Raw genomic sequence first — 9,507 nt, forward strand, 5'->3', positions numbered from 1 at the left:
GATGCGGCTCAGCTTGTCACGGCCAGCTCAGCTTGTCATCCTGCTTGTCAAACATCGGGACACGCCCACGGCCGCGCGCGTCTCCGACAAATACATGTGGGTGTCCAAGTTAAAGCGCCTGACAGCGGACCTTGAAGATGTTTCACGCCAGAAGGCCGTTCTTGCTCAGAATCACAAATAGTGCGATATTGAAAACCCCCCCAAACCAGACAAACTTGTGTTCGACACTTGGAACGCTATCCCCGACTTTTATGTGAACCAGGGGCATCGCCAGACATATTTCACTGGGGCACGTGCCCCACTGTTAATCTGCAGTGCCCCAGTAAAAATTTCACAAATAAAAAAAAAAACGCTTCAGAGTTTTAAGTCTAAATAACATAGACAACAGCGCACATACTACTTAGTATGGTAATTGATTGCTACTCTATTCACTCCACTAACAATGAGCACATGGCTAATTAATATGGTAATTTATTCACGTGTGGATCAAGACTTCAGTTGAGAAGAGAGAGAGAGAGAGAGAGAGAGAGAGAGAGAGAGAGAGAGAGAGAGAGAGAGAGAGAGAGAGAGAGAGAGAGAGAGAGAGAGAGACAGAGAGAGAGGCGATGAGAATCACTGCGTGAGGTAGGTAACGTTAGCCAACAACAATTTGTTAATTACATTATTTTGATTTTGATTTGACTCAAACTGTAACTCCTAGATGATATGACTTGTTTACATTCCATGCATATGAGTCATGGCCAAATATGCAAATGAGATTACATCATGTCAGGTGAGTTTTTGAGCAACAGGCATTCCAGAAGCAGCACTGACAGGGAGTGGGAAGTGAGGTGACATTAGCCTGCTAGCGCTCGCAGACACATGAGGTCATTTCTTCATCATCATCATCATCATCACGTCTTGGTGCACCCGCCATCATGTGAGCGGCGGGTCCACACAGAGGAACAACCACTGCTTTACTAATGTGGAACACACCTCCTTGCCATGGACGCCATCATGGACGCCATCATGGACGCCATCATGTCACCATCATGTGGCCATCATGGACGCCATCGTGGACACCATCATGTGGCCATTATGGATTATGCTGGACGCCATCATGGACGCCATCGTGGACACCATCATGGACACCATCATGTGGCCATTATGGATTATGCTGGACGTCATCATTGACGCCATCGTGGACGCAATCATGGACACCATCATGTGGCCATTATGGATTATGCTGGACGCCATCATGGACGCCATCGTGGACGCCATCATGGACGCCATCATGTGGCCATCATGGATGCCATCGTGGACGCCATCATGGACGCCATCATGGACGCCATCGTGGACACCATCATGGACACCACCATGTGGCCATTATGGATTATGCTGGACGCCATCATGGACGCCATCGTGGACACCATCATGGACACCATCATGTGGCCATTATGGATTATACTGGACGCCATCATGGACGCCATCATGGACGCCATCATGTCACCATCATGTGGCCATCATGGACGCCATCGTGGACGCCATCATGGACGCCATCATGGACGCCATCGTGGACACCATCATGGACACCATCATGTGGCCATTATGGATTATGCTGGACGCCATCATGGACGCCATCGTGGACGCCATCGCGGACGCCATCGTGGACGCCATCGTGGACACCATCGTGGACACCATCATGTGGCCATTATGGATTATACTGGACGCCATCATGGACGCCATCGTGGATGCCATCATGGACGCCATCATGGACGCCATCATGTCACCATCATGTGGCCATCATGGACGCCATCGTGGACGCCATCATGGACGCCATCATGGACGCCATCGTGGACACCATCATGGACACCATCATGTGGCCATTATGGATTATGCTGGACGCCATCATGGACGCCATCGTGGACGCCATCGCGGACGCCATCGCGGACGCCATCGTGGACGCCATCGTGGACACCATCGTGGACACCATCATGTGGCCATCATGGATTATGCTGGACGCCATCATGGACGCCATCGTGGACGCCATCATGGACGCCATCGTGGACACCATCATGTGGCCATCATGGATTATGCTGGACGCCATCATGGACGCCATCGTGGACGCCATCATGGACGCCATCATTGACGCTTTCATGGACGCCATCATGGACGCCATCGTAGACGCCATCGTGGACACCATCGTGGATGCCATCGTGGACGCCATCGTGGACACCATCGTGGACGCCATCGTGGACACCATCATGGAAGCCATCATGTCGCCATCTTGGATTATACTGGACGCCATCGTGGACACGAACCTCGATGCCATCATGGTCGCCAACATAGACGATTCTATGCCATGGACGCCATCATGTGTGCGAGCATTTTAGCTTGTTAGTTAGTTAGCGTTTCAGCATGTTTACCTGTTAGCATGTTAGTGGGCTCATTAACATGTTGGCATACTAGCATTTTAACTTGTTAGCATGTTAACATGTTAGTATGTTAAACTGTTAGCATTTCAATCTGCTAGCATCTTAACTTGTTAGCATATTACTGTGCTGGCATCTTAGCTTGTTAGCAAGCTAACATGCTATTATGTTAACTTGCTAGCATGTTAAATTGTTAGCATAATGGCATGCTAGTGTTTTAGCATGTTAGCATGTTACCTTGTGAGCATGTTAGTGTGCTAGCATGTTTAATTGTTAGCATATTAGCATGTTAGCCCGTGAACATGCATGCGCGCAAGCAAGTTGACTTGTTAGCATGCTAGTATGTTAACATGTTATCGTGTTAGTGGTCAACATGTTAGTCATTTAGCATTTCAGCATGCTAGCTTTTTAGCATTTTGGCATGTATGGTGCATTATCATGTTAGCATGTTAACTTGTTAGATGTTAGGGTGCTAGCATGTTTATTTGTAAGTGTTTTAGCATCTCAGTGTTTTAGCACTTTAGCATGTTGATTTATTAGCCTGCTAGTATGTTAGCATGTTAGTGTGTGAACATGTTAGCTTGTAAGCATGCTAGATTCTTAGCGTGTTAGCATGGTATTATGCTAGAACAGGGGTCGGTAACCCGCGGCTCCGGGGCCGCATGCGGCTCTTTGGCAACTCTTGATGCGGCTCAGCTGCACAATCGCCGACCCCCCAGATTGTTGCGGGGAGATTCCGGAATTCAATGCCTCTTCCGGACATCACCCGGAGTCAACGTTCTCCTATTTTCACTCGGACTACAATATTGCGGGCGTGCCGTGATGATATTACTCTTAACGTCCTCTTGAACGTGATCGCGCCCGCCGTTCACGGAATGCTATTTACGTCCTCTTGAACGTCATCGCGCCCGCCATTCCCGGAATGCTATTTGCGTGCCGACCGGACACATGCATTTCTCTGCTTCTATCGGCACATGTATGAGATTGCAAGGCATACTGGGTGACACAGAGTACACTGACGGTTGTGATATAAACAACTTTAACACTCCTACTAATATGCGACACATTCTGGACCCACACAAAAGAAGAATGACAAACACATTTCGGGAGAAAATCCTCACAGTAACACAACATAAACGCAACACAACACATACCCAGAATCCTTTGCATCCATGAAACACCGCCTCCCTGCGTGGTTGAGGTGGGCGGGGTTTGGTGCTCGCGGGGTGTATAACATAGTCAGGTAGTGTCATGGATGCAAAGGATTCTGGGTATTTGTTGTGTTGCATTTATGTTGTGTTACTGTGAGGATTTTCTCCCGAAATGTGTTTGTCATTCTTCTTTTGTGTGGGTTCACAATGTGGCGCATATTAGTAGGAATGTTAAAGTTGTTTATATCACAACCGTCAGTGTACTCTGTGTCACCCAGTATGCCTTCCAGTCGTGTGCGTGCATCTGCGGAAGCCTCTCACAACATGTTGCTGGACTGGCAAGCAGTTTGTACATGTTGTAGAACAGGGGTCGGGAACATTTTTGGCTGAGAGAGCCATGAAAGCCAAATATTTCAAAATGTATTACCGTGAGAGCCATATAATATTTAACATTTACAACGTGCATTTTTAAAGTATAATAAGTCTCTTATTCTTTTTAATAACATTTTTATTCTAAAGCTAACCAATAATAAATATGATACTTCTTGACCAGGTGCGATAGAAAATGGATGATTGAATAAAATGCACGAGAATGTTTTATAGTTTGAACGTTATTTTTAACACTGCGATTACCAGCGGAATTATTCATTACGAATTATTCATTACATATCGTGTTAAGCGATATCAGCTAAGATTTATCTGAGAGCCAAATGCAGTCATTAAAAGAGCCACATCTGACTCTAGAGCCATAGGTTCCCTACCCCTGTTGTAGAAGGTATTTAAGGCAATGGCTTCATAGCATGCCCTTATTCTTGTCATCTGGGTGACCACCAGCAGATATTGGCGAGAATAGTTGCGGCTCCCATTGTCTTCCTCATTTTGTGAAACCGGTCGAAATGGCTCTTTGAGTGGTAAATCTCATACATGTGCCGATAGAATATTACTATGTTAGCATGTTGCCTTCTATGCATGGTAACGTGTTAAATTGAGTGTTAAGATTGCAGTGTGTTAGCGTGTTGGGACTATAGGATTCATCCAAGCTACAAGAATGACAAACAGAAGAAGAAAGAATGTGAAATAATAATTGGGTGTTACCGTGGCGACGGCAAAACAAACAAGCACAGAGTCATGAGGTTTATGTTTTATGGAAACTAGTGAAAGGATTTAGTTGTGCTAACACTTCTATCACATCCTGCAAACTTCTTGTTGTGTTGAGCTGTACAGAGAAAGAGGAAGTGACTAGAATACACTCACGCTACTTTTGCAACCAACATGCTAACCTTTCCTAGCGCTAAAAACTTCTTTTAGGTGCTTGGAAGGATTTAGGAGAGTGCGTGCACACACACACACACGCACACGCACACGCACACACACACACACACGCACACGCAGACACACACACACACACACACACATGCGCGCGCGTGTATGTGTGTGTGTGTGTGTGTGAGTGGCGTGTGGTGCTAAGCCGACGTGACTTGAGGGCGGTGCATGTCAAGGTCCAGTGAAATATTGCAGAGATTGCTGGTAGGGAAGTGAAGTGCGTCCATTAGACTTCATTACTGTCACACCTCTTTACAGCACTTTAGTGGGTGGTGGGGGTGGTGGGGGGGCACCCATCCAAAGCTCTTATGTTGGCTTACAGGAAACATGTCAAGTCCACGGTCAGCCGGCACATTTAAAGTTCATGCAGGGTCCTGAGATGTAGAATGATGGTCCCCTGTGAGGAAACACTCACACCCTGATGTGGGACCAAAGTCTGGGACTGACACCCTGATGCTGGGACCAAAGTCTGGGCCTGACATCCTAATGCTGGGACCAAAGTATGGGCCTGAGACCCTTATGCTGGAACCAAAGTGTGGGACTGACACCCTGATGATGGGACCAAAGTATGAGCCTGAGACCCTGATGCTGGGACCAAAGTCTGGGCCTGACATCCAGATGTGGGACCAAAGTATGAGCCTGAGAACCTGATGCTGGGACCAAAGTTTGGGCCTGACATCCTCATGTTGCAAAGTATGGGCCTGAGACCCTGATGCTGGGACCAAAGTCTGGGACTGACACCCAGATGCTGGGAGCAAAGTATGGGCCTGAGACCCTGATGCTGGGACCAAAGTCTGGGTCTGACATCCTGATGTGGCACCAAAGTCTGAGCCTGAGAACCTGATGCTGAGACCAAAGTCTGGGCCTGACATCCTAATGCTGGACCAAAGTATGGCCCTGACACCCTGATGCTGGGACCAAAGTATGAGCCTGAGACCCTGATGCTGGGACCAAAGTCTGGCCCAGATATCCTGATGTGGGACCAAATCCTGAGCCTGAGAACCTGATGCTGGGACCAAAGTCTGGGCCTGACATCTTAATGCTGCGACCAAAGTATGGTTCTAAGACCCTGATGCTGGGACCAAAGTCTGGAACTAAACAGCTTAAATGGTAAATGGTTGTACTTGTATATCACTTTTCTAGCCCTTTTTCAAGGAACCCAAAGCGCTTTGACACTATTTCCACATTCACACACTGATGGCGGGAGCTGCCATGCAAGGCCCTAACCACCACTCATCAGGAGCAAGGGTCTTGCTCAAGGACAATACGGACGTGACTACGTTGGTAAAAGCTGGGGATTGAACCAGGAACCCTCACATCTACCCTCCCAACTTTGCCCCGTAGCATGTTAGCAGAGTAGTATGTTAGAAAACGAGCACGTTAGCATTTTAGCATAGTTATGTTAGTTTTACTAGTTTGTTAGCACAGTAGTATTTTAGTGTGCTATCGTGTTAGAATATTAGCATAGTTATATGTTAGTTTACTAGTTTGTTAGCATGTTGTCTGTTAGTGTCAAGTGTCATATAGACAAATACCCACTTTAGTTTTTGGTAGAAAAGAGAAAAAAGCATGAGTTTGTGTAAGATTTTGGCCTTTGAATACATCTTTGTACTTAATTGAGCGTCAAGAAGATGAAATCGACAAATGTGACAATAAAAATGTGTCACACACGACATCACATCCTGTTCACTTCCTGTACACGCGGGCGTGGCCGTCTTGGCACTCGTGGCGGTCACACCTGTGTGGGTCGGTCATGTGACCAAGAACCATTTCAACGTGTCCAAACTCTCACAGTCTAGCTAGAAAGCTGTGGGTTCCTAGGCAACCGCTTTGAGCTAGCACACTAGCCAGTTAGCTCCTTCAGTTTTATCGGCTTTTTCCCCCGCCGCACCTTTTTATTTCTCATCAACAATCCCATGTTCACTTCATCACACAGCATGGTGGAACAGGGGTTACTGCGTGTGCATCACAATACGAAGGTCCTGAGTTCAATCCCCGGCTCGGTAACTTTCTGTGTGGAGTTTGCATGTTCTCCCCGAGACTGCGTGACATGCACCTGAGGATAGGCCCCTCCCACCTCCAAAGACATGCACCTGGGGATAGGTTGATTGGCAACACTAAATTGGCCCTAGTGTGTGAATGTGAGTGTGAATTTTGTCTGTCTAATCTGTGTTGGCCCTGCGATGAGTTGGCGACTTGTCCAGGGTGTACGCCTTCCACCCAATTGTAGCTGAGATAGGCACCAGCGCCCCACGCGACCCCAAAGGGAATAAGCGGTAGAAAATGGATGGATGGATGTATCATCAATCATTATACCTAGAAATGTGCTTTCATTTCCTCTTTCCATGTCTTCAGCTTATAATTGATGCCAACATACCATTGGAAGAATGTCTGAGTGCACCATGTCCTGATCATGCATCTGTGTCTTTGAAAGGGGTTTGGGTCAGTCTTTTGGGTGTGTGGCGGGGTGTGTTCATCATCAGGGGTTGGTAATGCCATCTCTGTTGTGCTTTAAATGTAATAAACATTCAGTGTCATGTTTACCATAGGGCACCTTTAATAAACCAGAAAAATGAGTATTAACTTACCATTGTCAGGACATGGATAGTGTCCTTCCTCTCTGGTGAGATCTTCCTCTTCAGTTTGCACGACACATTCTGTACTACACACGACAAGCTTGTAGTTGAGTTCAAAGCAAACAAAGATGACAACTTACCATTTGGACCAATTGTGATTTCATCTAAGTTCTTGCCATGGAACTCTGATAGTCGACCTTGCTCGAGTGCCATCAAGACTTTGCTGATTTTGGCCAGCTGCAGTGTCTTTTCAGGAAGTCTATAGAACTCGCGATGGATTCTAATATCATGGCCAAGAAAGTTGTCCAGTTGCTCCATCTATGTGTGTGTCGTGTTTAGCACAGTTGAAAGGGTGGCAGCATGTTTTCCTAGTTCCGTGGATGTAAGTGACACAGGACACATCGCATGACATGCTTTTGCATAGTCTGGTATGCAGTCAGAACCAGGGAAATGTGTCCTGGCTCCGGGTCTGCCTCATTTTCAAACCCTGATGACAATCCTTGAAAAATGTCTGCACAGTTTATTTTATAGGGACGGCGTGGCGCAGGGGTAGAGTGGCCGTGCGCAACCTGAGGGTCCCTGGTTCAATCCCCACCTTGTACCAACCTCATCATGACCGTTGTGTCCTGAGCAAGACACTTCACTGATGTGTGCTGGCAGCTCCCTCCATCAGTGTGTGAATGCGTGTGTGAATGGGTGAATGTGAAAGTAGTGTCAAAGCGCTTTGAGTACCTTGAAGGTAGAAAAGCGCTATACAAGTACAACCCATTTATTTTCCACTTGAGAGAGAGCCCAGCCCACATCTTAATGAGGATCAGTTGTGTCTCCTGATGAAAAAGGCAACAAGGGCATGGCTGCTACCTCTCCTTCTCTTGGTCTGTTAAAGAGGATGATGATGTGTGTCAAACATACTTTTGTCAGGTCTGACCAGGCCTTTGTGGAAGAATGATCAGGTAGCACACTGCTGCACTCATAATGGATTGGACTGACAAACTGATGCCCTTTTTCAACATCCTCCTCAGTGAAGGACATAAGTTGTGGTGCATGCATTCCACTTTCCTTCAGCTATGTTCCTCAGGGCTGTTGCAGAGATCAACTCCTTCCACTTCTCACTGTGGACTTCTTGGAACTGAGTGGCATTCCTGACCAGCTCTTCATTGTTGTTTATCAAACCTTGTGCTTTCAAAACTTTGCTGACTTGAACCAGGGAATTCCCAAGTGTAGTTGCCAGTGATGGAATGCAGAATGTGTTAGTGTCACTATCATAGCCACAAGTACATTTCACAGCTTTCACCATCTCCAAGTACTTCTTAGGATTCACAAAATCCTCCATTTTTGTCAAGGTAGTTACTCTCCTGGCATTACGAATCAGTTTTCCTAATTCCCGCATCTTCTCTCTGACACATTGTTGATTTTTTGCTGACATACCACTTTTGTGGTATGTCAGCAGGTGCTGCCCAACATCTGAGATGACATGGTCATATTTTATTATCTCTGTGATTGGATCAGGAATCATGGCACTTATTAGTCCCCACAGTTGTTTGGATACACTTGAAGGCACAGGCCAAGTATATGTGCACATGGACTGGACTCGGTTCTTTCCTGGTTTTCGGGTGACTGATGCAGGTTTGAGGCGACAACTTGGCATGTGTCTCCACAGTACCTTTCTGCTAAACAGTCCTTGGCAATGTGCACAGTGCATGAAGTCATTTCCTTTAGCTTCTTTAGGTGGTGGTTTGAATGGCACTAGTTCACCCTTCCCCAACTCCATAATAGCAGCATTGTGAGCATAGTTCCTTTTATTAGGAATATAGTCGAGCTGTTTCCTTCTCTCCATGGAACTTGTTGGAAAGCTAAGAGCTGTGGCTACTTCCAATCTGTTTTTGTGTGCACTTTGTAGAAGACGTGCCATCTTGGCATAAGGCTTACTACAATACAAGCAATAATGTCTTTTGTTGTAAACTCTTTTTCCATGTTTTTTGAGGGGAGCACAAACAACTACGGCTATCAGCGTATTTCAGTCATCATACAAGTTTATCATGTGAA

Source organism: Nerophis ophidion, linkage group LG01 (assembly GCF_033978795.1).
Source record: "Nerophis ophidion isolate RoL-2023_Sa linkage group LG01, RoL_Noph_v1.0, whole genome shotgun sequence".
Taxonomy (NCBI): Eukaryota; Metazoa; Chordata; class Actinopteri; order Syngnathiformes; family Syngnathidae; genus Nerophis; species Nerophis ophidion.